Source organism: Myotis lucifugus, unplaced genomic scaffold, assembly GCF_000147115.1.
Source record: "Myotis lucifugus unplaced genomic scaffold, Myoluc2.0 scaffold_326, whole genome shotgun sequence".
Classification (NCBI taxonomy): Eukaryota; Metazoa; Chordata; class Mammalia; order Chiroptera; family Vespertilionidae; genus Myotis; species Myotis lucifugus.
In genome coordinates, this window is record NW_005871374.1 from 989,569 (window position 1) to 998,519 (window position 8,951).

Sequence of the window (8,951 nt, forward strand, 5' to 3'; positions counted from 1 at the left end):
CTATATCTAAGAGGACTATAATGATTACAAGAATAATGAATGTAAAATGCTTAGCTATTGACACATTAACACCTAATACATGTTGCTGGACATGCAGTGACACCTAATAAATGTTATTTAATGTTTTTGTATACAATTACAATGACATTTTATATAAATGTAAAGTAACTCTATTTTGAAAATATGTCTCTAATAAAGAAAAAAATAGAACAATAATATTCATCATAAAGCTATTGCTCAAATTTTCATTCTGTAAAGTAAATGTTGTATTTTTTAATTCAGTGGCATATAATAAAATAAAAAAGAATTGGGAAAATTAAAACAATTTATTCCTTTCTTCCTTATTTCCAGTCTTCAGCTCTATTGCACATTGTATCACCATAGAGATTGATGTAATCATAAAGATAATAGAATTCCCATAACGTGAAGCACTAATAGTTGCATCTGATTACTTGAGATATCAAGCTTTTGGGAAATTTCCTTCAAGGTGCATGGAAGTATTTCTTGACATCACTACTCAAACAGCATTCTTCTGGTACTGACTTGGTTTGTAATATTACCAAGACTGTGAATTTTGGATTTGAAGACTTTGGAGCCCTACCTTACTATTGCCCACTTATTATCTGCATAACCTAGGGCAATGCCTTAGTTGCCATATCTGTAAAATGAAATGCAAAAAAAAAAAATTAGTTCAGGTTTATAGTCACAGTTGAATGACCTGATTTTTGTTAGTTCATTTATTTTGTTTTTTAGATTCCGCATATAAGTGAAATCATATGGTATCTGTCTTTCTCTAAGTTCATTCTTTTATTTTTATTTATTTATTTTTTAATAGCAAAGATGGAGATTTATTGAAGAACAAGTACAGACTCCCACGTAGGGAGGGGGAAAGGGTCCCCTAAGTTCATTCTTTTAATTATTATGATTTAACATAGAGGTATAGATTTTTATTAAGTACAAAGGTATATCATTAGACAATCCTAATAATTTTCTGAATAATCCTTTCTGTAACTCAGGAAATCTGTGTGTTTATAAATACAGTTCTTTCCCCTAGTAAATTAACTCATTCTTTTAAGTGACGCCATAATACATCTGGGCACCGCTAATTCTTCTTTCCTTTTTGTCTTACATTTCAATTCTGAAAAAAATGTCTGTCACTTGTTATGTTAATAGTGAGTATATAATTTCATAGCAACACTGCTACCTCCGTAAAATAGAATTTTATTGTGCCATTGCTTTCTTTACCTAGTTGCAAGGCAGGGGAGATTGAAGTTGGGGAGAATTATTGTATTTTTCTGTAAAAAGGATATGTGTTTGTTTCTCTGTGTGTGTTTCTTCTGAAGAGGACATATTTTTTGTATTATTAAATTTAATTGGCAGACTTGCAGAAAAACAAAGGCAACGTATGTGTGTAAACATTATAAATCACATGAAAAGTGTTCAAATCAACCTGTTTACTTCATTTTATAGCATTACAAGTTAAGCTCCCTATAAAACTGTCCAATTTCTACATTCACACATACTTCATAACTTGACATTCAAATAGAAGGAATCATACTTCTGGGACTAACAAAGGTATAAGAAGATAAACAGCTGATAAAAATATCACATTTTTCACACAAAAAAAGCTGTTGGCTTGAATATTCCATGTTTTGCTGGTATTGTCAGGAAGTTAAATATTCTACATTTCATGCATTTCAGATGGTGTAATTAATACATAATAAGACAAGAATAAACTCTGTGTTCCACACACTCACAACTTTAAACCTACTATTGCCCCACCCTGTATATAAGTAGTACCAGTACTAGAGAAAGATTCTTGAAAGTGAGAACTCCATCAGAGATTCTTCTTGACTCTTGACATGACACAAACACAATAATCATTTAAAAAAATACATTTAGGTGATTGGATTTGCCTTTCACAGGACTGGATGGACAGATCTTGTTTTTAGAGTTAACAGATTACTTAACATCCTATAGACAAAAGCACAGCCTGCCTCTACTTTTCAGCCATGATGGTGACACGTATGATAATCATCCATGTGCTCACACAAACACACACATGGCTGGAGCATACAATCTCTATCATACCTCTGAGAAAAAGTTCAGTGTTAACCTGTTAATAGGTGCATAGTTTCTTGGAATCTGTTTCCTAAAATAGAGTCTTTTCCACTGACTGGCTACCTAGTTAAATGAAAATAAAGCTGTCAGGAGCATGTTTTTCTCCAAAGGTATTATGATCCAAAAGATACAGGATATGAAAAGCAAATCAATGAAAATATAGTAATAAGTTTTCCTTTACTTTTGATTTGCTTCATCAAGAAAGGCTCATGATAATTATCACACTATCCATTTATATCTGTGAAGCAGATGTAAATACAAAGACATTTTAACTGTGAACGAAAATAACAAAGGTGCTAAATAATTCTCATTTGAGACATCATAAGCACAGTGCTTATTTTTGGATGAATTTTTAATAGACTCCCAAATCACTCTTATAATAGACAGACATTTTAAAACATATTTCAAGGAGGCACATTTTCCTTTATCATCACTCATCTTCCTGCAAGCCTACAGCAAAACATCTGGATGAAAAGTGAAAATATTCAACAAGCTAATGGGAAGGGCTGCCCACAGGAAGCTTAGCAATTGGATATGTCTACAGGTACAAACGTAACAAATTATACAAGAACCATAATTTTAAAATATTAATGAGACTATATCACCCTCCTGGTTTCTTGCTGCATTTAAATAAATAGAAATTCCTTACTTAGTCCTAAAATTCCCTGCCTGACTCTCACTCCGACCTTATCTCCTACCATCCAACTCTACCTCCTATTCATTACCTTTTGCCACCTGGGCCTGAACTGCCCCTCAAATTGTCAAGCTTCCTTCACTTTTTCCTCTGACTATAAACTGAACACCTATCCTTCTCTCCAATATCTAGCTATCATATCTAGCTCTGTAGTTTTACTTTCTTCAAAAAGCCACTTTAAATATATTTTTATTGCCCTGACTAGTTTGGCTCAGTGGATAGAGCATCGGCCTGTGGACCGAAGGGTCCCAGGTTCGATTCCAGTCAAGGGCATGTACCTTGGTTGTGGGCATATCCCCAGTGGGGGGTGTGCAGGAGGCAGCTGATCGATGTTCCTCTCTCATCAATGTTTCTAACTCTCTATCCCTCTCCCTTCCTCACTGTAAAAAATCAATAAAATATATTTTAAAAATATATATTTTTTTTATTGATTTCAGAGAGGCAGGGAGAGGGAGAGAGAGAGTGAAATGTCATGATGAGAGAGAATCATTGATCAGCTGCCTCTTGCACCCCCCTACTGGGGATCAAGCCTGAAACCCTGGCATGTGCCCTTACCGGGAGTGGAGCCATGACCTCCTGGTTCATAGGTCGATACTCAACTACTTAGCAACACAGGCTGGTTCTAAAGACTACTTGAAAAGTCATGTTGATGTATCTGTTCATTTATTTATTAACTATTTCACCCCTGTATTTTAGAACCCAAGAGAACCTGGGCCTTATTTTCTTACCAATGCCTCTCTGCCCAGCACATAGAAGAGATCCCAGTAGTTATAAGAACTCAAAAGTATCTGTTAAATAAGTGAAATTTTAAAAATGTAAACTTTAGACTCATAAAAATTAAACTCAAAACATGTTGGTCAGTTTCTGTACAGTCTATACTATTTATTTATTTATTTATTTATTTATTTATTTATTTATTTTAATTAATCATTCAGTTCTTTCCTCTCATTCTTAATCTTTAAAATTATCTAGACTACTATCAAATATACATTGTTTCAGACTAAGAATAATTTGATCAAATCAAGGTTAAAAACAATGCTATTGTGATTGTTATTTAATTTTTGTTACTATTATTGATGTATTTTTTTTTGGGGGGGGGAGGTCACTTTATACATATGAATCTTATTATCCAAAAACAATACTTTTATGATTTATCAGCTTTTATTTAAATTTGACAGAAAAGTTTTTAGTTTTATTTATAGGCAAATTATCACAAAATCATTATTTTGCTATATTTTAAATACATGTAAACCATATTCTTTCTTTTTTTTTAGAAATTTTCTCCTTAAGAGTGGTTCTTTCTTATCTGTCCTTGAATATCCCTTTCTTTTACCAGACTAGAAGTATGCCATTTTATTTTAATTTTTTAATCTAAGCATCAATTCTTTGGTTAGTCAGTTCTGTGTTTACTATTTTAACTTATCGATTTCTATTTTTATTATTTTTCATCAATTTTTCTTGGTTACTTGAGATTGTTTTATGCTATAAGTTATGTATATGAATGCAAAGATAATATATTTTATTTAATTAGTCTTTTAAAATTAGAGATGTGTTTCTGATTCAAGTTTCACTGTATTTAAATTTGGTATGCAATGTTCTATATATTACATATTATAAATATTCTGGTACTCATCTTTTTATTTTCCTTGATTCTCTAAAGTAACTTTCATTTAATTTTTATAGATTATCTAAATTTTGGGTTGTTAAAGATGTATGAATTTATTTTTAGTTTTATGACATTTTATTGTGTTAAATAATATAAACATCTGACTGTAGATAAGAAGGTACAATCTTTAAAGAATAAAGAGGGAATATGTGTGTGTGTGTATTTATGTGAACAAGATGTTAAATGTCACATTTCCTATTGTCTTAGCATTTTAGGTAAAGCCCTAAATCTGAAGAAAATTTTTAATATGTACAGCTAACCACTGTACTGCATGGGGGTTAGGGGTACCAATACCTACACAGTCAAAAATCTGTGTATAACTTAAGGTGGCCCTCCACAGTTCCCCAACCACAGGATAAAAATACAATTGTCTAAGTGGACCTATCCAGTTCAAACCCATGTTGTTCAAGTGTCTAATCTACCAGCATCCAGAGAAGTACTAATAAATATATGTAGGGCATATTAAAAGATAAGAAACCAGTCTGGCAACATCCATGCCATTCTGATCAAGTGGAAAGATGTTTCCATCTAATAAAAACCCTCACAAAGACTTGTGTATTAGTTTTCTATTGCTGCCATAATAAATAACCATTACCATATAAGCTTGAAACAATAAAACTGACTCTATTTCAGTTTTGTAGAAGTCAGGTGCCATTTCACTGAGCTGTAATCAAGGTGTTAAAAAGGCTGTGCTTCTTTCTGGAGGCTCTAAGGAAGAAAAATGTATTTGCTACTCAATAGGCCACCCACATTCCTTAGTTCAGTGCCCCCTTCCTCTATGTATCAAGTCAGCAAGGGTTGTCCTAGCTGGTGTGGCTCAGCAGATAGAGCATTGGCCTGCAGACTGAAGGGTCCCAGGCTCAATTCAGGTCAAGGGCACATGCCCAGGTTATGGGCTCGATCCCCAGTACGGGGCATGTAGGAGGCAGCCCATCTCTCCCTCTCCCTTCCTCTATAAAATCAATAAAAATATATTTTTAAACAAATGTCCCACAGGAAGTTCATTAAGTAAATAAATAAATAAATAAATAAATAAATAAATGAATGACTAAATAAATGAATAAATAAATAATAGATAATAAAGTCAGCAAGGGCAAGTCAAATCCATTCTACACTTCACATCTCTCCTCCCTCTTCTTCTGTCATTGTATCGCTCTCTGGTGGTGGCCAGGACAAGTTCTCTATTTTTAAGGACTCACGTGGGCCTCCCAGATATCCAGGATAAATTCCTCATCATTAGTCATACCTGCAAAGTCCCTTTGACCATAAAATGTAATATACTCAATACTCCCAGGGATTAGGGCATAGATATCATTGGGAGCCCATCTGGGGTGTGTCCATAAAAGAAGCAAAGGGTCTCCACATTCTAAGGTAAGGCATGATCCGGGTAGTCCATTAGGTATTCTGCTAGACTGAAAAGCTAAGAATGCATCCTGCAAAGTATAGGCTTGTTTTGGATTATTGTTGACATGACTATGGCACAGAGCAGTTAGAGTCTGCTATGGTAAGCAGGTACTGGGGAGATGAAAGCAGGTGCTGACGACTCTCAAAGGAAAAAGACATAATAAATTTTTAACCCTGCAGTGGCAGAACCAGAAGATATTGATGAATGAGCGAGAAATGTCAGTGGATCACAACAGGATATGTGAAGCACTGGAAATCAACAGAGTCTAGCAGTCCAGAAATATTTTGGATTTTCAGAGAAAAATGAATACACTCAAGGAGCAACTTTGCTTTCCATGTCTAACTTTAAAAATATAACAAAAAGTACATGAGTTAATTAGATTACATTTGGGAAATAAAATATTGGTTTTTATCTATGTATATGTAAATGAGCTATTTTAGCTGACTGCAATGACACATTTCATAATTATTGCACAAATATATTAAGTGATTTGACAGTGATTGACAAAATTGCTATAGAAACATTTAAAAATCATTTTGTATAGATGGTGACATACAAACTGCTGTCAGATATTAAACATATTTTTAGGGGTTTTCCCTTAAGTGTAGTTTGAGGACGGCCACAAAACAAAAGTATTGTAAAATTGAAATATATATATATATATATATATATATATATATATATATATAAATATATATAGATATGTGTGTGACTATGTATGCTTAAATATCCATTATATGTTTTAAGGTTACATGAGTCTATTTAGAGTGTTGAAATATAATGATAACACACATACCTTAAGTAATATATCTATAGATGTGTAACATATTGAACAAAAGAACTCTAATGGTTTTTCATGTCCAATTTCCCAAAGCAGTCACTTTCCATGTAGAAGTCAATTCATTAATATTCATAATAGTTTGAATTTTAAATAACTATAACCCTAAAATAAGTATTTTAAAATTTGTATGCAAACCTTAAAACATTGGTTTAATTTGTATTTTAGAGAAATAGATATATAGATAGGAAATTAAAAACTCTTCAATTAATAAAAATTGCTTTATGCTGATTAGATATTTATCTTCAGAATATGAGTGAAGAGGTTAAAAACCTTAAATAAAGCTACATGACTGAAATTTCAATTTTCCCAAAGTCTCTATGCTGTCCGCTAGTATATTTCTTTACAAAGCCAAATAATCTATTTTATAAGATTTGAATGTTGATATATTAAAATATATTATTTGCAACTTGAATCAATTGAATAAAAACTTGACCCTTGTCCACAGTGGTGTGACTCAGTTGCTTGGAACATAGCCTCATGAACCAAAGGTTATGAGTTGGATTCCTGGTCAGGACACATACCCAGATCGTGGGTTCAATCCCTGGTCGGGGTGTGTGCAAGAGGCAAACAATTCTCTCTCTCTCTCTCTCTCTCTCTCTCTCTCTCTCTCTCTCTCTCTACTACTGGAAAAACACACAGACAGACAGACACACACACACACACACACACACACCTGAAACTAGTTGAAAATTAATTTCTGAAAGGACATATGGAGATCTAAATCGAAATTATTTTGTCACTTTATATTATTAACACTAAGTTAAATGACTCTAGTTACATTAGCAAGTAAAATAAAAAGGGAGAAAAATACTACTTTTTCTTCTTAATATCTACCTGAAGTAGAGTTGCCATATTGTTTTTTCCAAATATCTAACAAAAGTTCCATTTAAAAACAAAAGAAAAAACATACCTATAATTTGAAATATGAAACTAACCACTGACTCTGAAATCTTATTTTGTATTTCCTGGGGATTGATGATTTTCATTTAAATAAACAAATCCTACACCTTACATATAATCCAAATAATTTATATCATCCCAAATTGAAAACAATTGGCACTCTGCTTTCCTCACTGGGTTTCTGTGCAAATAAAATGAGGGAATATTTGGAGAAAACCATTGAAAATACAGAGTTATTTTATTTCAGAGTTTTGCACCCAGAACTACAAGCTGAGCCCTGATCTACACTTCCATGGGAAAGCCTTTAGCTCATCAAGAAAAGTGCCCCATGCTTTACAAAGACATAAGTTCCTTGAAAGTATATTCACGCAGAACATAATGTCCTTATTGTTGCTGGATATCTAAGAATAATAAGCCTTTTTCACAATATGACTTTGTAAGTAACTGTTCAAACTTTTAACGAACTCATATCAATGGGACATTTAATAATTTAGGTCTTCACTTTACTAGAGGGTATAATCATAAGGATGCATTCAATTGCTGCTAAAAGCGTGACAAATTATTGACTATTTTTGTAAAATATAATTTCTGCAAGAAAATTATGCAACTTATAATGCTGAGGTCTTCAATATTCTGAATATTTATTTAGGTTTAATTACTTTGAAGAATGTTTCCAATATGAAATATAAATGTTACAATAAAAATGAAACTTTATTAGCTGCCATAGAAAAGCATTAAGCTTTTACATTTTTTACCAGTTCCTCGAGTATTTGGGTATGCAACTTTAAAATATATAAGAACCAGAAGTGCAATATTCATTTCAGCAGAGGATAGAGGTTTAGGGAGAAGTTCTGCAATACTATAGTCATATGTTTTGCTTGCCGTTTAAGAAAAAAGATGAAGTCTTATGCTCCAGCATGCTCCTGACCTCCGCAAGAAGAGGGCTAGCATCACCGGCTCCTTCAGATCTTGCCCTGGAGCTAAGGCTGTATTTAATACCTGAGTGAAATTGTTGTGACTGTAGGTAGCAGCTTAAGGGGCACATTAAAGTGATATAGATGTCCTTCCCATAAGCTGCAGGAGGTGAGAACTATTCACCTTCAGGGAGAGACTCTCCCACTTCATGCTCTTGGGGGAAAAGTCTGCCCGATTCCATTATCAGTCAGCTACCTGACCTTACACACTTCTGCGCATGTACATCAACAAGAACACAATGTGGAAATCATAGAGAAGAAAACATTCAAGGAATGTGAAGAAACACAGAGGTCAGCATTTTCCACATTATTTCAACTGTATACTGCTTGCAAACATTCTGCCTTAGATT